Raw genomic sequence first — 24,155 nt, 5'->3', positions numbered from 1 at the left:
GCCACAGGAATACACAAGCTCTGGGAAAATGACCATGCTGACACTCCTGCAGGCTCAGGATCCGAGAGGAAATCCCACCTGTACTGTTGCCAGCTCCATGCTTTGTGTGCAAAAGTCGCCCCTTTAAGGATCTTGGCACAGATCCCCATGCCCAATGCCTAAAGACAAAGCCAAGCCATGCAGAATGCTGGTTCCCCAGCTTCCCAAGCAGACCCAGAGGCCACCAAAGTGGTGGGGGAGGAGGTCGGCCTGAGGCTGTAAACCCAGCATCCTTAACCTGGAGTTTCTGTGTCTGGGATATTGTCAATGAATTGTGTGTTTGTGTGTGTGTGTGTGTGTGTGTGTGTGTGTACGTATTCCTTGGGAGAGAATTCATCATTTCATCAGATCCTCAAGGAGGCCATGGCACAAACGCTTTACGAACCCTGACATTCAAAACCAGTGTTGGAGTTGGAGAAATTATCAGGCATTGCCATCTGCTGACAGGACTCCCCCACTGGCCATTTCCCTGGCATCTCAAACTCAGTGTTGTAAAAAGGAGACCCTTGCCCCACGAGAACTTCACTCTCATTTTCATGAGTAGTATGTCCGCTCACCAAGTCTTCAGGGTGTAGATTTCCCCCTAAACCAGATTTCCAATACCTACTCCATCACCGGGTTATTTTGGTTCTTCAGAACAGCTCTCAAACCTCTCCTCTTTTGGCCTTGACCCTAACCAGGACCCTCGACCGTCTCCAGGACGTTGCCACCTCCCCACTCACTGCTGACTGCTGAAAGTCTTCACCCCTCGTCCTGCTTCCCAGGCCTCCCAGCTCCAAGCCATCGTCATGTTCCTAAAAAGTTTTAGTTTTATAATATCACCTACTTGCTTAAAAGATTATGAACTGAGGGTAGGAAAAACACGTGTCTTGAACCAGTAAGCAAGAGGATAAAGGCCTAACAGAAAGACCAGATGCTTTGGAGCAGACCAGCCTGGGTTCAAATTCTGGCTCAGCTTCTTTGTAGCCTGAGAATCAGTGTTTATATCTAAAGGTAAGTTTAGGTGGGGTACAATTAAAACACGGTAATAATGAATGCCCTCCTTGAAGAAGCCATGTTTCTTGTGGGGTGGTTAAGAGTTCAGACATGGAAACAGACTCCCTGGGTGCTAATCCCATCTTCCCAAATGCCTGGTTGTGTGATGTTGGATGCGTTCCTTAAGTGTTCCATGCCTCCATTTTCCCGTCTATAATTCAAAAGTGGATAACCATAGAGCCCGCCTCCGAAGAGCGTCAGGAAGGTAGGACCTATATAAAGAGCTCAAAGTCATGACTGGCATGTTGGAAGTGCTGCATACAGGCTAGTTATTATTATCTGGAGGGTTTGTGGTGAGAATTAAATTAGCTGGAGCATACACAGCACCTTGCCCGCAGCCTGGCATATAGTTGGTGCTCGAATAGACGGCAGCATCTTTCCCATCACTAAAAATGTGTTGAATGAGTCTGTTTTAACTCATGGCATTTTACATTCGTGGCAAAATATCCAAGTGGGAGCACTGCAGCAGCAAGCAGTTTAAGAGGAGGGATGAGGCCCACGGGACATCGAAGCAAGAGTGGGCCTTTGGCGTCCTCTCCAGTGAGGGGCTCACCAAAACCCCAGGAGAGGCTGAGTGCCCCTCTCTGTCAGCCAGTGTGATCCCAACTCGGGGGTAGGAGGGCCAAGTTCCCCAGCTGTAAGGGTCCTGCTGTGAGGACACAGGGTGAGGACCCTCCTGTGAAGCAGGGTGGGGGTGGGGGACTGGGAGCTACAAACCTCCTTGCCTGTGAATCCCCCAGCACCTGCTCAATATCTTCGAGGTTCTCAGGAGACTCTGAAAAGACTCGCTGTGTTATCTTCTGATGAGAAGCATCATCAAAGACCAGGAGAGGATGAATGCTCTCAAGAAAGGCTGCAGTGGGAGCCAGCCTGGGGTGGGGAAGGGGATGCCAACTGCTCTTAGCAAGGGATGAGAGCTCTTTCCAGCCCAGAGGGCCCTACTGGAAAAGGAGAAGCATGTGCAGAGCTCTCCTGCCCTGCACTACGCAACCGCTCCCCACACAGGGCTCAGCAGAGACCAGGGAGGAAGGGCTCGCACAAAGGCATCTAGGAAAGCCCAGAGACACCACATTGCTCTTGGTCACTGCCCCTCCTACGGGGCCCTGCCGGCAGCTCAGAGCTTGGAATAACTCCCAACCAGCCCTTCCATATGGTCTTAGCTGAGGAAGGGCCTCTGCAGTCACACTTGGTACCCACAACACTGTGGTGAGAAATTTGTAACCCTACCCCCATCCTAAAAATGGGGAAACTGAGGCTTGGAAAGCTTACATGGCTTGCCCAAGGCAGCACTTCTGGAATGTGCTCCATTCCATCCTTACATCCTCGTCCCCTGCTCTGAACCTCTTATGCCTGCACCCCACCGTACTGCCTCTCATCAAGCCCCATGTCTTACTGGTGAGGACACTGGGCCTTGGTTCACATGGTGAGTCCCATCAACTCCTGTTCCTAGGTCAATGCCCCTCTCTGCACTGAGGCTACTTTGTCCCTGGGTTTGAGGCAGGGTGGGGTCCAGGTTATCCCACGCATGGGACAAAGCATCCATGCCTCTTGTAATAGGAAGAGTGGCTCTGTATTTCATGCAGACATTTGTAAGTTATAAGCCTTACACAGAGAGAGAGAGGCACATAAATTGAAGTGGCCAACTTGTATGCACACATGCACACTGGCACGGACAGAAGGCTCGCTTTAAATGGAAAGAATTAGCATCTTGAAACAGTAAAAAACCTCAACTTTGCCTCAGAAAGATGCAGGGCAACTTCACAGAGTTTTATGTGGCCCATAAATTAGAGCCGAGAAAGGGCCTCTGCAGCATTCCTCTGTAGAGAGGGGGCTTTCTGCCACGCAGATACGCTGTGTGGCAGCATTACAAATGTCCCAAGCAGTTTATATACAACAGCACAGCATGAGTTTGCTGGGGGATATTGGAGCTGGTAATTGCTATTCTAAAACTGGCCTTGTAAGCTTGGAGAAATGTTTTGAGGGGGGAAAAGAGCCAATTTAAGAGCTTTATAAAGCTATAAATGCCTTCTGAGCAAACCAAATGTAATCTATCTAGAGAGACAGGTTGCCCCTCAAACTCAATGGCAGAGCCCACAGTGCTGCACAGCTGACAGAAGTGACCCTGAGGGTCCCACCCGGCAAGTGGTTCACCTGTGTGGAGGCGAGGGACTGTCCCAGATGACCCCAGGACTGCCTCACCTCAGGGCAGTCTTTGCTGCATGCAAACAGCTCCTCGCTCACTGAGAGCTCACAGCTGGTTTCCCTGCCAGCTTCTTTTGATTTCTTTCCCTCAAAAAAGCAAAACCAAGCCCCCTCGACCAGCTGGCCATGATTTCCTGGGTGCCACCCAGATGTCCTTTCCTCCCTGTGGCCTCTGAAACAGGGAGGCTGAGACTTGGGGGACAAGGCAGACAGTCCTCCCACCTGGCCTGGGTTCCCCATCCAGAAAATGGGCGAATACCTCCCTTCCAGGGCTGCTGAAAGAATTAAGAAAATGCATGTAAGCACCTGCCACCCCACACTCAATAAAGGGTGGCTGTTCCTCTTTCATTGTTGTTATTACTTGTGGGAGGAACAAGTGTACTCTAAGCAGAAGGCACTTTTGCAGGTGTCCACCTTCCCCAGACCCAGCTCCTGCCAGGCTCCCCCAGCGTCAGGTTAAAGGACATCATTTATGAATTCCCGCCAGCAGGACATAGGATGGACGCTGGCCCAGCTTTCCCCAGGAAACAACTGCAATGCCTGTTTCCTGACTTAATTTGCCCTTATCTTCCCAAGCTGCCTTCAGACACATTCTTTAGCCGCAGCGCCTGTGAATGAGCGCACAGCTCTGCCTTGGCTTTGCACGGCTCTGCCGGGACCCTGGAGCCTTCTGCCAACCCTGGTGACCAGCTCAGAGCCTCTTCACATCAGTGAGATGTATGAATTTCCCCACGTTTATGGTGAGAAGAAGCGAGACTCAGAGAGACCTGCTGGAATTGGAATAGAAGCCAGATTCCTGCTCCCTCTACCTCTGCCCTCAGCCCTCCCCCCGCCGCAAGTCCCCAGCCTGCCCCTCACATCTCTTCACAGTGCCCTGTGCCACAATAATCCCTCTCTCTGCTCAGATGTCGATATTTCATCACGGAAAACAAAAGCCATATAATGCACAATTACCCACTTTCCATTGTGTTTTAACAGCTCTATTGACAGTGCGAAACACCACACTGGAGCAGTAGAAAGGGATTCGAGATCAAGCTTCCGGTGAAATGTGGTTTTAGTTATACGTATTTTTGTAGTTTTTGCAACACCTTATTAAAGTTGAAAGGGATATATAACATCATTACCAGTGATGCTTTTCAACGCCAGTGCAGTCAGGTTTCAACACAACCCAAAGCAAGTACGTCCCAGCCACCTCTGAGAAGGTGTTTCCTATGTCCTCGTCCAGCCCTCCTGAGCTGGCCACCTCCACTCCACATGCCACCTAAAACATACACCCCACCCCAACACACGCCCCACCACAACTTCCCAACAGTGGAATCTAGTGATGAGATGCTCGCCAGAGGCACTGGCAGGTGACTGCACTGTGACGTCTACTGCTCAATCCCCAAATCATGGGACTGTGGTCTTCCCTGACCCGCTGCCCCCACCACTTTCTTAGAGTGAAATTATGGTGGCCTAATTGCTGTGGCACCAGAGTTATGCCACATAAGTTTGCACCTCTTGGATGTTGCTGAGGCTGTGCCGCACTCCTGGCTTGCTCGCTTTGGTTTCTTCTGCTTTCTAAATTCCTACACACCCTTGAAAATGAATGCAACCCACTCACAAAATAAAATCAACACACAGGCAGTAGCCTGTGGTGACTGGAGAGTGTCCTGGACTTAGAATGACAAGATCTGTGCTTGAATCCTGCCTCTGCCATCTGCATTAGCTGGGTCTCTTTGGGCAAGTCTCTTGACTTCTTGTCTCTTCATTTTTGTTGTTGTTGTTTATCTACAAAATAAAAGTTTAAGCTATGCTATTATAAGATTCTTTCCAGTCCCAAGATTCCTAAATGAATACCTCTTAAGATTTTCTGGGAAGTATTTATGTTATACCTACTAGGCACTTGGTGCCATAAGGAATGAAAAGATGAAAAAGATGCAGCTCCTGTCCTCAAGGAACCTGCAATTTCACTGTGGAGACAGGCATATGAGAACAAAAAGTGAAATTGCAGCAAATAATTCCAGCCCTAGTTCAAGAAACAATATATGAAAAGTCATGAGGCAGTACATGATTAGATGCCAAATGAATTGTGCAGACAATAATTGCTGTAGGCCAAGGAGTTCAGAGGAGGAGAGAGTGCTGAGGGATGGGCTGGTCACAGAGCGCTGTATTTAAAAGATGGGAATCCCTGCTGGGCTTGAAGGATGCAGGCACGGATTTGCATCTGTGGGAACGGCCAGAGTGAGAGCCCAGGTAAGTGGACCTTCGAGAGCAAATGTTCACAGGTGGCCATCACAGGGCAGGGTCAGGGGACAGAGTATCAACCAGTTAGAATGGAAATGAGACTTCATGCTGAGAAACCGAAGGAGGGAGACCAAAGTAGAAGCTGGCCTGTAAAGGGTTTTAAGTGCCAGACTAAGATGTTTGATTTGTATCCCATAAATAAGGAACCAAGAGGGTGAGCAGCAGAGTACCGTATTCTGAGAGAATTAATCAGGCCATGATCTGCAGAATGAATCGGAAGTAAGTGGCACAAGTATGGACGTCAGAGAAAAGGCACTCTCAGGGAGCCAGCAAGAGGTGACAGCATCTCAGCTAGGCTGGTGGCACTGGGAAGGCGGTGACATGCTGGGCAAGGATAGGAGGACAGCTTCAGCCTCTGATAGGTGATAGTTTGGTTCACCATTTAATTTATTCCCCAAATTGAGACACTTTTGAGAATGAAAAGAGAAAGCCAGATGCAGTGGCTCATGCTTGTAATCCCAGCACTTTGGAAAACCAAGGCGGGCCATCCTGGCCAACATGGTGAAACCCCACCTCTACTAAAAATAAAAAAATTAGCTGGGCATGGTGGCATGCACCTGTAGTTCCAGCTGCTCGGGAGGCTGAGGTAGGAGAATCACTTGAATCCAGGAGGCGGAGGTTGCAGTAAGCCAAGGTCGCGCCACTGCACTCCAGCCTGGTGACAGAGCAAGACTCCGTCTCAAAAAAAAAAAGAATGAAATGATAGCTACCAACAGTTATACTAAGACAACAGATTTAAACCAGAACCATCCAGGGAAAGCAGGGATGTATGGTTATTATATAGACCAGGGAAGGAAGGAGAGGGAGGGGAAAGAGGGACTGCAAGATTTCAAGCCTAGAAGACAGAAAAAATTTTGGAGTTGACAGGGGCAGGTGGGAGGTGGAAGAAAGTGGCATAGAGTGCAGAGAAAGAAGGATGAAAGGAGTTTGTTTCTGAAAGGAGTTTGCTCCAGTTGCGTGGCCAAGCAGACGTTTATTTCATTGAAGAGAAGACCTGCATCTTATCTAAATTATTACACAGATATTTGTTAAATTGAATTGAGACAACAAAGACCTTCTGAGTTTAATCTAAAGAGGACTGATTGTTAAGTGATGGGGCAGGGCTACCGCTCTCTCCTTGGTTTTGATATATATATATAACATATATATACTTATAATTTCAACAGAAGTGTCTCTTGGTAGGCTTGTTCCTATCCCCTGGGCCATCTGCAGCCCAGAAAGTCTCATCATGAACCAATAACTCCAATGTGGGCTGAAAACATAAATGTGGCACCAAATGGCCAGACTGGCAGAGGAAACTCAGTGAACCCTGCTCCAAGCTGGATGGGAGAAGCAGGGAACTTAATTCACCTATACCCCTCTTCCTGACCATAGCGTAGCAGATGAGAACCAAAGGAAGAGGAAAGTCAACCCCAAAATATCAAGAGAGCAAAAATGCAGCCTTCTCTTGCCCTAAGTTGATTGGGACTTTTGTGCTTAGGTGTTTTCCAATCAGACCATCAGCAGCAACTCCTGCTGTGTCCTGTCCACAGGACTGGATACTGGAATTAGCACCAGCACAGGACTCAGAAAACCTCAGGACTTTTCTGCAGGGTGCCACATCCTTTCATGGGGACTCTGTTCCAGGCTCATGCTCACACTTTAAAAAAAAAAGGGGGGGGGGGGCATGAGGAGGAATGTACAGGCCACTAGCTGGGTCTCATATCACTGTCCGGAATAGGATCTTACACAGCTCCAGTGACCCAGAAATTTGAGGCAGAAACTAACCATTGGCTATGAATTATCCAAGTACTTGAGGCTGCAGTTACTTGATAAAGCTAATCTCCCTAAGAGTGTTGATTACCATCGAGTTAACAGCATGGGGGTTTGGGATAGGACAAAAGTTGCTGGGCCAGAAGTTCTCCTTGAGCTGCAAACAATTTGCTCCCAATCCTCAGAAAGAGTTACCTCTTGGAACCTTCTGATAGAATCAACTCTACATGTCTCTCAGACTCATCTGTTAACACCAACATCACAAAACAAAGAAGATGCTATAGTTTGCAGTGGCTCACAACCTTTTTACCATGGCACACTCATGAAGGTTGCAGCAAGCTCTTGTCAGTCACAGTGAATCCTTGCAGCAATGAATTTCTAATGGGGTGAAAGGCTCCAGAAGACATGATCTATCAGAACAGGCTGAGAGTTGCAGTACCTTTGAGAAAGCCTTCCCCAGTCCTCCAACCCACCCCCAGGGAGGCTCTGATTCACTCCACAAAGGAGTCCTTTCTCCCCTTGAGAATGACTGGATAGAAAACAAGTCCACTTACAAATCATAAAACTTACCACATACACCTAACTAACTTCCTATGAACACTTACCAGCTGTATGAATCACCTCACTCTCTCAGCATTCATTTCCTCACCTCTAAAATGGGGGTGGTAATAATAAAAAGCTTGTCTCCAAGGGCTGTTTTAGAATCAAATGAGGTAATAAAAGTGCCTGCAACATAGTAGGAGCTTAATAAATGTTTGGGTTTCAGTTCAGCTGACATTTTAACAGTGTGATTAGTGCTCCCATGAAATTGGTATTTTCTGATTAGTGGGTATTTGCTCGAGCAAGACTCCAAATATGATTCTCCATCAGGAGAAACCCATTTGTTGGGTAATAAATCAGATGGGTGCCCCCATTCCCACCTGGCCCAGGCCACTAGGAGTGACCCATCATCAAAAGGGCGGTAGACAGCTAACATCATACTCAGTGGTGAGACAGAAAGCTTTCCTCCTAAGATCAGGAATAAGACAGGATGCCTCTTTCACCTGCTGTTCAATATTGGCTGGAAGTGCTAGCCAGAGTAATTAGGGGAAAAAAAAAAAAACAAATAAAAGGCATCCAAATTGAAAAGGAAAAAGTAAAACTGTTTCTACTCATAGATGACATGACCCTGTATATAGAAAATCCAAAATAATCCATAAGAAAGTTACTAAAACTAATAAGCATTCAGTAAAGCATACAGTTTGTGTTTCTATATAATAGCAATGAACAAGCTGAAGAAAAAATTAAAAATACAATTCTATTTAAAATAGCGTATTTTTAAAAATCTAGAAATAAATTCAACCAAGGAGATGAAAGACTTATATACTGAAAACTACAAAACATTGCTGAAATTAGATTTAAAGAAATGAAATGACATACCATGTTCATGGACAGAAAGATGTAATATTGCTTAGATGGAGATGTCAATACATCTAACAAACAATCTGCAGATTCAAAGAAATCCCTATCAGAATTCCACAGTCTCTTGAAAAAAATGGAAAAGTTAATCTCAACTTCAAATGGAATTGCAAGGGGCCCTGAATAGCCAAAATAATCTTGAAAAAGAGGAACAAAGTTGGAAATCTCACACTTCCAACTTTACATTTTACTTTAAATCTACAGTAATCAAAACAACATGATACTGGTATGGGGATGGACATTTAGACTGGTGGAATTGAGTAGAGTCCAGAAATAAAGCCAAACAGCTATGGCCACATTGATCTTCGGCAAGGATGGCAAGTCCGTTCAATGGGGAAAGAACAATCTCTTCAATAAATGGTGCTGAGAAAACTGATTTCCGTATGCAAAATAATAAAGTTGGACCCCTACCTCACACCCCATGCAAAAATAATTCAAAATGGATCAACAACCTAAATATAAGAGTTAAAGCTGTAATACTCTTAGGAGAAAATAAAAGTGATAAATCTTCATGACCTTGGATTTGACAGTGATTCTTAGTTATGTCACCAAAAGCATAAGCAGCTAAAGAAAAATATATAAATTAGACTTCATCAAAATTAAAAACTTCTGTGCATCAAAGGACAGTTATCTATTTGTTTTTGTTTGTTTGTTTTTTTGAGACCAGGTCTCTTTCTGCCACTCAGGCTGGAGTTCAGTGGTGCAATCACAGCTCAATGTAGCCTTAAACTCCTGGACTCAATCTATCCTCCCACCTCAACCTCCTGAGTAGCTGGGACTACAGGCATATGCCACTGTGCCCAGCTAATTTTTTATTTTTTGGTAGAGACAGAGTCTCACCATGTTGCCCAGACTGGTCTCAAACTCCTGGGCTCAAGTGATCTGCCCACCTCAGCTTCTCAAAGTTCTGGGATTACAGGCATGAGCCACTGTGCCTGTCCCAAAGGACATTATCATGAAGTAAAAAAGAAACCTCCAGAATGGGAGGAAATATTTGCATATTTTCCATGATAAGGGTTTAATATCCAGAATATATAAAGAAGTCCCACGATTCAACAACAAAACATAAACAACCCAAATTTAAAAATGGGCATAGAATTCGACTGTTTCTCCAAAAAAGATATACAAATGTCCAATAATGAAAAGACATTCAACATCATTCGACATTAGGAAAATGAAAATCAAAACCATAACGAGATACCACTTCACATTCTATCTTCAGAAAAAAACAGAAAATAACAAATGTTGGTCAGCATGTGAAAAAATTGAGATTCTTGTGCATTGCTGGTGGGAATGTAAAATGGTGCAGCTGTTGTGGAAAACAGTTTGGTGGTTCCTCAGAAAGTTAAACATAGAATTACCTAGAATATGACCCAGCAATTCCACTACTAGGTATATGTCCAAAAGAACCGAAAACAGGGACTCAAATGATACTTGCATATCAATGTAAGTATTGATATGCAATACTTGCAGCATTACTCACGATAGCCAGAAAGTGGAAACAACCCACATGTCTATTAACAGATGAATGGATGAAAAAAATGTGGTATCTACATTCAATGAAATATTATTCATCTATAAATAGGAATGAAATTCTGATACATGTTAATGGCACAGATGAATCTTAAAAACATTATGCTAAGTGAAACAACCATACACAAAAGGACAAATAAATTATGATTCTGCTTATATGAAGCATATATAACAGTCAAATTCATAGAGACAGAAAGTGAATGAGAGGTTACCAGGGCAGAATGCAGAGTTATTGCTTAATAGGTACAGAGTTTCTGTCTGAAGTGATAAAATGTTTTGGAAATATATATGGTGAAGTTTGCACAACTGTGTGAATGTAATGTCACTGAATTGCACACTTGAAAATGGTTAAAATGGCAAATTTTATGTTATGCATGTTTCACCACCAAGAAAAGGACAATAGAAAAGGTAGAGTGTAATTAATTATGTGATTTCTTACATAAAATGAATTGAACTCAGAGAGCCCAACCAAACAAATGAAACCAGACTTCTTTCAAGCTCAAACTCAGTAGCTGTAAATGTACACAGGTTTTGCAACAGCCTCGACTCGGGCTGAGGCATGGAGCCACTGGGCACAGAGCTGCAGGGCAATGAAGAAATGCCAGGAGGCAACGGTCAGAGATGCTGCATGCTTTCTGCAGAGGTGCTGGAATCAGGTACCTGCAAACAGGGTGGGACTCAATGCATGTTTATTGAGCACCTATTATGTGCCAGGTACCATACACAAAATGGTAAACAGTAAGTAACCTGCCTGGGGCACTTGTCCTTGGCCTGTCCTCTGAGGGTTGAGCAGAAGTCCCTTGAGCCCTGGACCTTGCCTACCCATCATGATGTCTTTCTTCATGGTTTGTTTCTGGTTTCAAGCATAAAGACTGTGTAGATGGAAAAGTATTCTACAGATGCGGGATGGTGTTGCTGTCATTCCTATTATCACTAGGGATGTACTAGGTCTTCTTGGGAGACAGATGCCAGCCTAGCCAGCCTCCAACGCAAGGCCAGGAAAGTATCAGAGGCTCCTGGGTGTGAGAAGAGGTTCTGAGGAGAGGGCAGGGAATGGCAGTCAGCACAGGCAGGTTCCAGAGGCTCCAGCCTCTACCCAGCAAGGAGCCCAGGGCTGCGGGCTATGCTCCCCTAGAGCACGCTGCTTTCTTCTTTCCACGTTGGTGGGCTCAATGCCCCACCACGCAGTAGGGTCTTTGCTCATTATCTTCCTCACACACACTCTTGTTTATGGCTCCCCTCTCTCTATCTATTCAATCCCACCCAACCTTCAAAGCCTGGCTCATGGGAGACAGGGTTTCTAATGGAAAAAGTTTAGATGCAGATGGGTCCGGATTCCAAATCTCAATTTACCAGCTGTGTGGCTTAGGCCTTTGCCATATGTGAAAATGGGGATAGTCATCCCCACATTCCAAGCCTGCTGAAGGGGAATGAATGTCAAGGGTCTGCCACACCATCCACCTGTTCCAGAAGTCTCCCCTATCCTTGCAGTCCACTCAGTCTGTCCTGCTTCTGAGAGCATCACTCTTATTAGTGTTGCTCATTTGGCAATGAGTCTTCTCTGTCCTGTAACATCTCATGATGACCCGCCCTCAGGTATTGTGATGTAACTCCTTTAATATCATAAGCTTTCCATGGTTTCCATGCTTCTCTCCTCACTCAAACTGTCCGCTCCTTCATGTAGAGACCAAATCTTGTCATCTTTTATCTCCCTCCATGGTGGCTAGAACACAGTGGGTGCTAAATAAATTGAAAATATATTTGAGGTAAATGGAGGGTCCACAGGCAACAGAAGAAACCCCACAGGAAACAGATCACATTTGCTCAGAGTAATAGCCCATTCATGTTCTCCACTCTGGATGTAACCGTTCCCTGCCCACACTGGCACTGAATGAACACTCCATTCATTGAGCACATGAAATCTGCTGATGCCCTCAGCTCAGTAAGGTCAACTGTAGTGGCTAATCCAGAAAAATATTCTCTCTGAAAAAAAAATCACCTCTTTTTGTGAATTTTAGAATGTCTTTAGAAATGGTGTTTATCTTCTTAGTTTAGTGTGACCATTTAAAAGAGTCAATGTAAAAAAAAAGTTAATAAAAAAAGAGTCAGTGTCTTATGAGCATAGCTCACCCTCCATCAGAGAGAGGTGGCTCAGAGAGTGTGCTAAAGTGGCAGAGGGTAGCTGGCCAGGGATTTAATATGTGTCACCAACAATCCACAAAGCAGGCAAGCTACTGTCAGAAAAAGGATTCATTGCATGCTACAGCCACCATGTGCCTTGTCCCTTGGAGCTTAAAGGACTTCCCCAGCCTATTGAACCAGGAGGTCCCCCGGGCTAGGGGCTGGGAAAGCCTGGGTGCTGATCAGCAGTGGAGCTTCGGATGAGTTACCACCTCCCTGGGCGTCAAGGTCCTCTTATCAGAGAAGGCCAAATTAAACCAGAGGCTCTCCATGGTCCCTCTTGGAAGTCTCATTGATTCCAAACAGTAATGAGCCTTCCTATTTTCCAGAAAGTCAAATAAGCCAGGGAAAGGGGAAAAAGACACACTTAAAGCCCCAGGATTCTGGCCCTCAGCCTCAGCCTTGAGGGCAGGGACAACAGCAGTTCTCCTATCTTAGCTCTCTCCCCACAAAAAATCCAAGGGTCCTTCCCCAGGCCCTTCTCTGTAGCTGCTGGCAGGCCAGGACAGTGCTGTGCAATGGGCCAGGTGCCATGAATTTGGAGAAGCTGGGGAGACCAGTTTCACAACCCAGCTTTCCTAAGAGAAAGAGGCTATTTCTTCCCATCCAAACCCAACACTGGGAATAAATGTAATGGCTCAGATGGCTTAGCCTGTTGTATGTAACATCTGTAATATGCCAGGTACTTTATTTGCCTTGGGCCATTCGAGTCCCGAAACAGCACCATGACATAGTTATTACAGTCCCCACATTTACAAATGAGGACACTGAGGCTCAAGTTAAGACATCTGGCCAAAGTCGAGGTGATAGTACACAGCCAATGAGAGATTTGAACCCTGGCCTGTCAAAAGCCAAAGCCCTTTACCTTTCAGCTAGATCTTCCGTAGACATCTATCTGCCTATCTCTGGGGGATTCAGCCACATAGAAGGAGCAATGGGATAGCCTCTAGTGGGTGCATGAGCCTTCAGTTCCATGACATTCTCTCCCTCTCTCCTGACTCATAGGGCAATCAACTGCCTGCCCAGGTTACCTGGGACTGGGGGGATCCCAGAAACAGACTTTCAGTGTGAAAGCCATTACAATCCTAGACAAACTGGGGTGGTTAGACAACCTTCGACTGAGACTTCTTTGTGCTTTATGGCTCCAAAAGAAAGCAAACGTATTTTTAGAATGCAAACATAACTGAGGGACGTTATCAGTAATTCCGCTGAGGAGAGCAGCTTCAGGCCTGTCCCCTAGCGCAGCCCCAAAGAGCCAGGTCACACAATCAAAGAAACCTCTCTGTGTCCCAGCTCTAAGCTAAGACTGAGGGTAGCCAGTCTGGGTTGAACTGGGGATTGCGGGAGGTGGACAGAGAAAGGAAGTCGTCTGTAACTGAAGCCAAATGGGCCAGATTCCTTAAAAACATTGAGCCATGAAATGCTGATTGCACCCCCATAGCATGGGGTTACTGGCCCATTTTACAGATGGAGCAGCCATCTTGGCATCTTGGAGACCATTTAAAGGATCTTCTCTGAATCTCCCAAACATTGAAGAAGGCTAGATCCTGAGGGGCTCACCAAGAGACTCCTCTCCCAAACTAGGCAAAGCCCCCATGACACAAGCCCATGTGGAACTATTTCTATGAGAGAGAGAGGCCAGGCCAGTGCCAAGTCCTGCTCCCAGCCCTCACTGGGCAGCTGGTAAACGACCTTGTTCAGATCTGTTGCTCCCAAATATATGTATTAAGGGAGGAGACTCCTCCCTACCACAAGTCCCTCATCAGACACTCCTAACCACTGTTCCCTTCCACCTAAGGATGGAAAACCAAGAGGGTAAGGCCTCTCTCCTGCTATCCAAACATTCTGCTTCCTTCAGGCAGCACTTCCTCCAGGAAGCCATCCCAGACTACTACAGCCTGCAGTGTAACCTCCTCCCTTGACCTCACTCTACTGCCTCATAATGCATCTCACATTCTTGTCTTGTGCTATTATTTCACTTAATGTATAAGAGGATGAGTGCTGGTGAGAGATCACCTGGGTTCAAATCCTGGCTTCTCTTACTAGCCGTGTGGCTTTGAACAAGTTGCTAAACCTCTCTGTGCCTCAGGTGACTTAAATGTGAAAGAGGTATGGCAACATCCCCATAGAGTCATAGTGAGAACTGAACAAGTTAATAGGCATAAAGTTTTCAGAACAGTGCCTGGTATGTGGTAAGCACTAGTTAATGTTTGCTAGCATTATTTTAATGTTAATATCGGTGTTAGTAAGCATTGTCTCCCTAGCTAAACTAGAGGTTCCTGAAGTGCAGGACTAGAATCTGATACTTCTTGCATTCTCCACCTAAGGCAGACTCCACCAAGTCAGAGCTAAATAATCATTTCCTGTGGATTGACCTTGACAGAAAACATTCATTTTACCTCCTGGGAGAGAAGTATGTCTGCCTGTCAGTTGCCAATAGCTGCCTTTACCAACATCCCGCAAGGTGGCCCAAGGAGCAGCACCAGAGATCTTGGAATGAAATTACAGCCCCTCAGGCCATGTGTCCCCAGGAGCAGAACACCAGGAAGCCAGAGACCGCAGAGCAAACCCCGTTTTTCCCCAGGAGCTGTGTCATGCAAAAAAGCCAAAGCTTCCTGAAGAGTCCTGGAGTAAATCCCAGAGGCTTTGGTTCTCATTCTGGCTCCGAGCTCTGTGACCTTTCACAAGCCCCTGAAGTACCTCCCTGGGCCTCTGTTTACTCAGTTGTTAAATGAGAGAGTTGCTCAAAGACCAATGACTTAGTTCCTTCCAATTCTGACATTCCATGAGTCAATTTCAGAGTAAGGGAAAAAGCATCTTTGAATGAACCTGACACATCATTTCACGAACAAACAGCTCTCCCTATTCATTCACTCATTCATTCATTCCACAAACATTGCCTGGGCTTTTACTACAGCCAAGTACTATTCCAGATTAGAGCAGAGGGGAAAAAAAAGAGACAGAATCCAACAATGGCTCTAAAGAAAAATAAAGATGGAAAGGGAGAGCCAGGGAGGGGACAAAAGGGATTTCATTTTAGATGGGAAATGAGGAAAGCCTCATTGAGATGATGATATTGGAGGGGAAAGCTGAAAAAGCAAGCAAGCTAGCAAGCCATGCAGATATCCAGGGAAAGATGCTCCCGGCAGAAGGACCAGTACATGCAGGGGTCCTCAGGCAGGAGCATGCGTGGCTGTTTCAGTTACAACAGGGACGTCTAGAAGACCTGTGTGCCTGGAGTGAGCAGGACAGTGACAGGACATGAATTGAGGAGGTGGAGATTCAGTCATGGGGAGGACTTTGGCTTTTATTCAATTACAAACCCAGATCATCTAAGCTTTAACGTCAGTGAATTTGATGCCATTCACATATATGCTGAGGGCAAAATACCTAATGATTTGTTCATTTTTACCTCCACCCCCACCATCATGGATCTGCAATCTATTTATAATTTTTATTGTCATTATGTTCATTTCGGGGCAGAAAAACTGAGGCTTGGAAACATTTGTCTCTCTGTCCAGGACTATAGCCAAATGTTGGCCTGGTCTCCATTTCAGAATAACAGACTCGGTTTACCCACCTGTCCCCACAGGTGCAGCCCTGCTTCAGAGTCAGACTCCAGGGGTTCTCTCGCAAGCTCCTCTGAGGCACAGCTCAGTGACTCGCATCTGACCCGCCACTCTGCCCCAGCACCCCGGCTGCCTGTCAGCCCTTGCAGGCACAGCCCTTCCTCCGTGCTGGGGGCCTTCGACTCTATGCTCCCCCTGCCTGGGACGTGATTTTTCTTCCGTCTTTTCTCAGTTTTGCCTTATCTCCCTTCAGGCTCACCTCAAACATCACTCCCCTGGGAGGCCCTGCCCTGCTGTCTCTGGATAAAATCTTCCTATTGAAGAATGCTCCCATAGCATTCCCACTCTTCTTCTCAAAGCCATATGTCACTCATATTCTCACATTTATTCGTGTGATTTTTACAAAGTAACATCTCTGTTCGCCATCTAACTGTGAACCGTATCAGGATAGAAGCCACCTGAATTTGCTCACCTTTCTATTCCTGGCACCAAGATAATGCTGGGCACATGCTCAGGATACCTAATAAATACTTGAGGAATAAGTGAATGAAAGAATGAATAACTCCTCAGGCCTTCTGCTCATTAAGCCTAGGGGACACACGGTGGGACAAACACAGGATTCATTGGTTGGTTCCATGGGTGTGGCCAGAGCCATGAAACACATGGGAGAGGGCAAGGCTTGAAGGAGAAGGACCTGTGCCATCCAAGTGCGACACCACACTGTGCACTTTACACGGGCTATCTCCTTTCATTGTCCCGGCTGCCACCTGAGTTGAGAATTACTGTACCAACTTACAGATAAGAGAACTGAGGCTCAGGAGGTAAGTTTTCCTGGGTCATATCGCAAGTGTTTCTATAGTTAAGCCCAGTCTTTGATTCTAAGGTCTATGCTCTTTCTGCTCTGCCCCAACTGCCCTGCCCTCGGCAGTTTTCTCTTTTCTTTTCTTTTCTTTCTTTCTTTCTCTTTCTTTCTTTCTTCTTTTTTTTTTTTTTTTTTTGAGACAGAGTTTCGCTCTGTTGCCCAGGCTGGAGTGTAATGGCACGATCTCTGCTCACCGCAACCTCTACCTCCCAGGTTCAAGCAATTCTCCTGTCTCAGCCTCCCGAGTAGCTGGGATGACAGCATGTGCCACAATGCCTGGCTAATTTGTATTTTTAGTAGAGACGGGATTTCTCCATGTTGGTCAGGCTGGTCTCGATCTCCCAACCTGAGGTGATCCGCCCACCTCGGGATCTCAAAGTGCTGGGATTACAGGCGTAAGCCACCACGTGCCCTGGGCAGTTTCTTACCCTCTGCCACTGATATCCTGTGTGACCTTAGGTAAGTTACTGTCCTTCTCTGAGCTTCAGTTTCCCCATATATAAAATACAGTGGTTGGGATGGATGGATGGATGGATGGATGGATGGATGGATGGTTGGAAGGATGGATGGATGGATGGTTTCACGTGTCCTTTCTAGTTCTGAGATGTTCTGACTTGAAGATTCTATGCTTCTAAATTTATAAAATCAAAAAATGAGCATTAAAGTACCTTGCTCAATGTCAAAACACAGTAGACAATTCATAAATGTTCATTTCCTCCCTCTCTCCCTCCCTTCCTTCCTACTCCCTATTACAAAGATTCTCTGCTTCACAGCCCTCCTTGAGGCCACCTATGCTGTCTGGTTCTTCCAAGACACCCAGAGCACTGCTTCCCCTGCTTCTGCAAAGCCTCCCCAGGCTCTGACATTTCTGTCCCAGCCAGCTGAGGATCCTTGGTCAGCCGCTCTAGCTGTGCTTCCCAGAGAGGCCCACAGCCCACAGCCTTCCTGCTTGCACTCCCTCCTGCCTCTTGCCTCCTGCCTCCTGCCTCCTGCCTCCTGCCTCTGAAGGGGTACCTGGGTCCCGTGCAGCACTGTGGGGAGACAGAAGGAAGTGACGGGAAAGGAACTTCACGCATATGAGAACCTTCTGAGGCCAGGACTGGAGCAAGATCTTTGCTGTTACCTTACTGAATCCCCTGCACAGGGACATTGTTACTCTCATTTCACAAAAGGGAAGAAATTAAGGCTCAGACAGGTTAAGAAGTTGCCCAGGATCACATAGCCAGCACGCAGCAGAAGCTGGGCTTTAACCCCTGCCTGCCTGACCCCAAAGCATGTACCTTTTGCTAACTCTGAGGATGCCTGAACCCTAGGCAGGAGGCCACTGGCTTTCCTTTTCACATCTGTGTAACTGGATTTATAGCCCTTGTCCCTTAAGCTCATCAGTCTCTCTCTAACCTCCACCTGCTGCCTCTCCTCGTTGCCCCCCTCCAAATTACAAGACTGCAAAATATTCACAAATTTTCCTCAGTGTTTCCAAAGGGAAGATACAGCCCTGGTCCCTGCACCAAGTCCTCAAAAGACATTGTCAAGTTGACTCCCTCCCATGTAGGGGAAGAGGCCAGATCTGCCAAAGACTTTTTGTAATAAATATAGTCCCCCTGTGGCTGGTGCTGAGCAAAATGGGCTGAGTCATTTCTACCCCTGTCACAGCTGCTGCCCATGAGGGCTTTCCAGAAATCAGACTCAGGTAAGACGTGAACATGAACATTGCAAGGAAGCCCTAGGGTATCACCAGGGCCCTAACTGGGGCTGTAGGAATAATGCGGAAGGGATGCCTGCATTTTCTAAAGGCTCCCCTGAAAACCATGTCCTCAAGGAGCATAGGATGGCAGAGGAGGGGGACAGGGGATGTGGGAATTGCATCCTGCTCTGTGATGCAGCCGACAGGGAGGCTCAGATGAGAGCAGAATCCCTGGCAGCATTCTCCTGGTGCCCAGCTGTCTTCCTCTCACCTTGTTCTGCCCTTGCCTGGGATGGAAAAGAAGATGCTGGGGAAGAAGGGGTTGGTCAACTCTCTCCCCAGGAAGGGCCCCACAGGAGGGACAAAACTCAGCATGAGGTCAGGCCAGGCCAGCCCAAGGTGACTAGAGTTCATGAGCCTACTCTTACCTAGTTCACAGCAAGTCTCCCGTCATGCCTTAGCTTAAAGCTTACTTCCTCCAGGATGTCCTCCAAGATCCTCCCAGACCCCCACAGTAGGTCATGCTCCCTGCCGAGGCCCTCATGGCTTCCTGGACTTCTGGATGGCTCTTGTGGTTTAACTAATTACCCACGGAACTTGAACGTCTTCCTCTCCCATGATCTGTGAGCCCTCCCGGCAGGAACCCATCTGTCTAGTTCACGGTCATATCCCTAGCACCTCTGCAGGGTCTGACACATAGAAGACACTCAGTAAAAATCTATCTAGTGAATGTGACTAGCAAGGAGGGAGCCAAGGCCTGCTTCAAGCCAACAGGACCTGGCAGAGGCCAACCCTCTCCTCACCCCAGACCCCTGACAGCCTCCCACACTGGATTAGATGGGAAAACCTACTCCAGAACAACCACAAGCACTTTGGAGGCCCCAACTCTGGTTGGTTGACTCAGCTTGAATTGGCAAAACCACCGGGTGCTCAGGAATCCCAGGGGGACTCATGCCTGCCCCAGCCACAAGGAAGTCATGGAAAGCCACCCTGCCAGCTCTGAATCATCTAAACATGGTTGTCATCACGCTGTGAGTGAGTATGAGAAGGCGTGTGAATTTGTGTGTATACTCTATTTTAAACTAATAAGAAATATACAGTCTGTGCCAACCAATTTTCTCCCCCATGTATTACATGCAAGGCACGGTGTAGGCGCTGTCATTTATGTTTATACAACATGTATAACACATCCACATACATTAACTCACTTAATCTTCCCCACAGCCCTGACAGTAGGTGTTATTGCCACTAGTTGACTGATGGGGAAAGTGAGGCCAGCTCTGACGGTCCCACAGTGAGCAGAGGGCTCTACCAAGGCCCACACCCATACCTGCTGCTTGTTCTATACTGGCCTGCCTCACTCACAGCTGGGTGACCTTGGGCAAATTCTCTTACCTTCTCTGAGCCTCACTTTCCTTCTTGGGTCTACATCGATGACTCAACAAAATAGTGGTGACAGCCCCCAGCACAGGGCCCAGCACAGAGCCTACCACATAGCAAAGGAGCCTCCACTTATCTGTGGCCTTCATGCTGGAGGTCTTGCACAGCTACCCAGAAATCACAGAGCTCAGGGAACATCCTTCTCCTGCCTTTACCTGCAAACTAGCTGTGGCAGCCTGTCTCCCCAGAGCCCAGTTCCACCATGGCCATGACAGGGCCACCAGAACCAGGACTCTGTGCAGCAGAAATGCTGGGAAGTTCCCATCGCCCCTGCCAGCAGCCAATGGTGCTCCATGGAGGACTGCCTGAGACTGAAGCTCTCCTTCCTTCCTTCCTTCCTTCCTTCCTTCCTTCCTTCCTTCTCCTCAAACCCAATGGAAATGACTTTGAGAAGTATTCCAGGAGACCAGATGTCCAGCTTGGAAAGGGGCTCCCTCTACAATCTAGAAGTCAGCAAGAGTTAGCAGTCCCCCATCTTGCTGCCACTAAGAGGCTCTCATGAATGGAGGTGACTTCTCAAGGGGTGCTATGCCAGTGCCGGAGACTAAGTCAGGTTCCTTGGAAACAGGCTTCGGGGAAGGCTGGAGGAATACTTTTGAGCTCCTTGACTTTCCTCCAGAATCTGTCTCACAAGTCAAGAGGGCCCCAGGGGACCGCTGCCCTACTATGAAACCAGTGGTCTCCTCCTAGAGCTGGAGGGTGGGGGGCAGAATGGGAGAGGGGCTGGGAGAGGAGCTCCTTCCACCACCGCTATGTGGGCCACAGGGGAGCAGCGGTCTTGAGTTCCCACTCTGTCCGGCTGTCCTGCCTGATTTCTGTCCCCATGACCCTCCTGGAAGCTGGGGGACTCTGCAGGGTCCCTCTCAACAAGCACTCTCCCAGCCCCTGCAGACAAATAAATGAGGCCAGCTACCTCTGCAATAGATCTTCCCACCCACCCACCTGCCTGGAGGTAGACAGGCCTTCCCACTGCTGGGCTAGGTGTCCTCTGGTGTCCTATTGCCTTCTACAAACTCATGGTGCCTGATGGACCTCGCATGTACAGCCCATACAGTCGAAGAATAGACTCGAAACGGGCCTTGAAGGGGTGAAGGATAACCTGCTCGTTGTATAAAATGACGGTTCTGAAATCCAGAGAATCTCAGAGATGAGTCAAAGTCGCATAGCTTGTTCTCAATTTCACGTGTGTTTTGTTTGGTCTCCTCGTCAAAAATATGTAGTTCCTAGAGGACGAGGCCACTGAGTGTTCCCCACAGCATACTAATGGGCACTAATTAAATAGTGGGTTCAGGCCACACCTGTTGACAGGTGGATTCTTAGGAAGGAAATGAGAATGAGAACAAGCACCTGTTGCCCCTGGGCCTGGGGCATACACTTGACTCTCTGGGTGTCTGTCTCCCTGCCCTGGACCTGGAGATAGAACTGACAATCTCCACAGAGGAAGGTCTCTTGGGAAGAAGGCAGGACAGCTCCTCAGAAGGAGGGGTCACATCACATTCAGACCTAGCACAGGACTTGGAACAGAGGAGCATCCATTCCTTAACAATGCACTGTGGACTGAGGGGAAGCTCTGGGGTAGGGCTCACTCGCTACTACTCCAGCACAGACCCATTGTGCTATGCTGGAACCCAGAGAGACTGTGCCCTCCCCTTACCTAATAGGAATTAGACAGATGCTACCACTAACGGGAAAACTCCCCTTGGTGTCTGTCGGGCTTGACATCTGTCTGGATTGTGAGCTGATGACCACAGGCATGAGCCCCCGGGGAATTCTTTCCACCCAGGGGTCCAGCTTACGCCCCACCTGAGACTGAAGACTTTGTGGAAGTAAAAAACAGATCTTCTAGACTTTGGTTTTCACAACAGTAGCTCTTCCCAGCATTTGCCAAAGACTTGAGTAATGGAGGAGATGAGTTTAGCTGGTTCTTTTATGAAAGATCTCGGGAGAGGAATAGGTGGGGCTCAGGAGTGGCTTGTGTTGTCTCCAGAAGGCTAAAGGAAGAACCATCATTGTAGAAGATAGGCCTGGGCTACCCTAAATAATGTGCTCCATTGCTACACACAGACACATCTGCACTCACTTCCTGGACCTGCCACTTTAGCCACTCTCTGAGCCCCAGTTTCTCTTACCTATAAAATGATATGATGCCCATTTTACCTGCTTCACAAGGCTAAGAGGATCACACAAGGGCATGTGAGAATGAGCTTTATTAGGAGAGAAGACTAATATTTATTCACCATGAGCTCGCCATGTGCCAACCACTTACAGATGTTTTCTTCCAGAGTTTTCACAGCAGTCTTAAATATGCTTGGTAGTATCATTATCCTCACCTATAAAGCCAAGAAAACGGAGGCTCAGAGAGGTTAAGCGATGTTCACACTGCTTAGCTGTGGTAGAACCAGGGTCAGAACCCAGAATCTGACTCCAAAGCCTGTGTCCCTTCCCCTAGCCCCATGCTATCTCAACAAGAAAAGTAAACGTTGCTTTTTATGAAGAAGCCAGTGAATCTTCAGACTGAAATTGCTGCCTCATGGAGCCAATCCCCATTGCTAGGACACATCCATTTGTCCAAGGCAGGCCATTAGAAGGGTCAGAACCAATCCCCAGCCCCGCACTGTCCTTAAGACTCTATACCACAGGGGCCAAGCCCCTGCAGTCTGTTGAGTGTCGTCATGATTCTTTGCTTGGATTTGTGGCTGTGGCGGCGGTTTTAATGATTGCCTAGCCATGAAGCCACGAAACAATCCAATTTGGAGGAAACACAGAATCATGGAACTTTGAGTAGATGGGGACCTCTGAGAGCAAGTTCAAGCTCCTCATTGGATAAGTGAGGACGCTGACATCCAAAGAAGGTAAGTCCCTTGTTGAAGGTCACACAGCCAGTCAGTGGCTGAGTCCACAGTGGAATCCACTATCCTCAGACTATCAGTCCCAACCCCATTCTCTCCACCATCCCAATCACCCTGATATCAATCAGCTTCATGGTTCCTGAGACAGAAGAGGGCTGGATGTGGGCCTATAGTCTCTGCTCTCTCTGCTTAGGGAAAAAGGGGATCTTAGGTAAGACAGCCATGTTGCAACCAAGAGTGAAGCGAGTTTGTGTGCCTCGTGCACCAGCTCATTGGTCTAAGTTCTACCCATTGAGAAGCCAACATGGAAAGATCTGCTCAGAAATCCCTCAGTGTGTAAGGGAAACTGGACCCCAACAAGGAGGCCTACCTGGTGCTCCTGGGGCAGGGACAGCCCACTTCTGGCCACCTGGGATAGGCGGAGGGGGCTGAGCTCCTCCTTCTAGTCCAGGCTGCTCCCTTGCAGTCCCCAGGACAGCGCAGAGCACTATGACCTAGGAGGCTCATGTTTCACTCCCTCGCTGGCCAGCTGCTCAGCCAGTCCTCCTCTAACACTCTGCAGAGGCTCCCTTCCTCCCAGAAGTCTGCCCTGTGACTCCACTCTGTCCTGGTCACTCCACATCCTGCCCCACTGTTGCCTCCTGTGGTTAACACCTGGTTGGTGGCTTTTTCCACGTCACCTCTCTGTCCATCATCTCTCATGTCTGTGTGTTGTATGTGCCCCCTCTACTGTTAACCCCAAACAGCCCTCATCCCCAAAGTGTCCTCAGGGTCTGTGTACCTGTTTTCTATTGCAGCCTCTGCCAGGGTTGTGCACAGCGGGCAGCACCAGGCCACAGCATTGACTGGCTATTTGTGCGACGCTGGTTGAAGGTGCCAGTGACCTGGGAAAGAGCCCAAGCCAGGTTCTGGGGAAGCAAAAGGAAAAGGAAAGGGATAATCCTCCAACTGGATCATCAGCTCCAAAATAACACGACAGAGGAGAGTAAACCATGATTGAGCCTCTCCTCTGTGCCAGACACGGTGCTAGGGACTTAACAGATGCCCTCTCAACAGTCCTACGAGCTATGTGCTTTTACTTCCCAATTTACAAATGGGGTAACTGAATTGAAGATGTTAAGCAACTTGTCTAGATCCGTATGACAGGTAAAGAGCAGGGCTAGGCTCTAAATGAAGTTTTGCCTGATGCTAAATAAAGCCCATACTCAACACTGCCCCCACCACAAGCAAGCTCCTTGAGGACAGGCTTCAAGGCAATGTCTTGG

General features: G+C 47.5%; 1 protein-coding gene across 10 annotated transcripts in view; it reads right to left on the bottom strand.

The window, feature by feature from the left end:
• PKNOX2 (PBX/knotted 1 homeobox 2) overlaps nucleotides 1-24,155 on the bottom strand; it is a 321,964-nt gene that overhangs the window by 238,836 nt on the left and 58,973 nt on the right. The window contains exons 1-2 of one of the 10 annotated variants that reach the window (XM_058424450.1): nucleotides 11,767-11,785; nucleotides 8,734-8,798 (exon numbers count right to left, since the gene is read on the bottom strand). The exons of the other annotated variants lie outside the window; for them this stretch is intronic. The gene's annotated coding sequence lies outside the window, so the exon portion shown is untranslated. Of the gene's footprint in view, nucleotides 1-8,733; nucleotides 8,799-11,766; nucleotides 11,786-24,155 lie in introns of those variants that run through there. 10 annotated transcript variants of the gene reach the window in all.

The sequence above is a fragment of the Hylobates moloch genome, unplaced genomic scaffold (assembly GCF_009828535.3).
Source record: "Hylobates moloch isolate HMO894 unplaced genomic scaffold, HMol_V3 SCAFFOLD_11, whole genome shotgun sequence".
Taxonomy (NCBI): domain Eukaryota; kingdom Metazoa; phylum Chordata; class Mammalia; order Primates; family Hylobatidae; genus Hylobates; species Hylobates moloch.
This window is presented reverse-complemented; position numbering and strand designations above follow the sequence as displayed.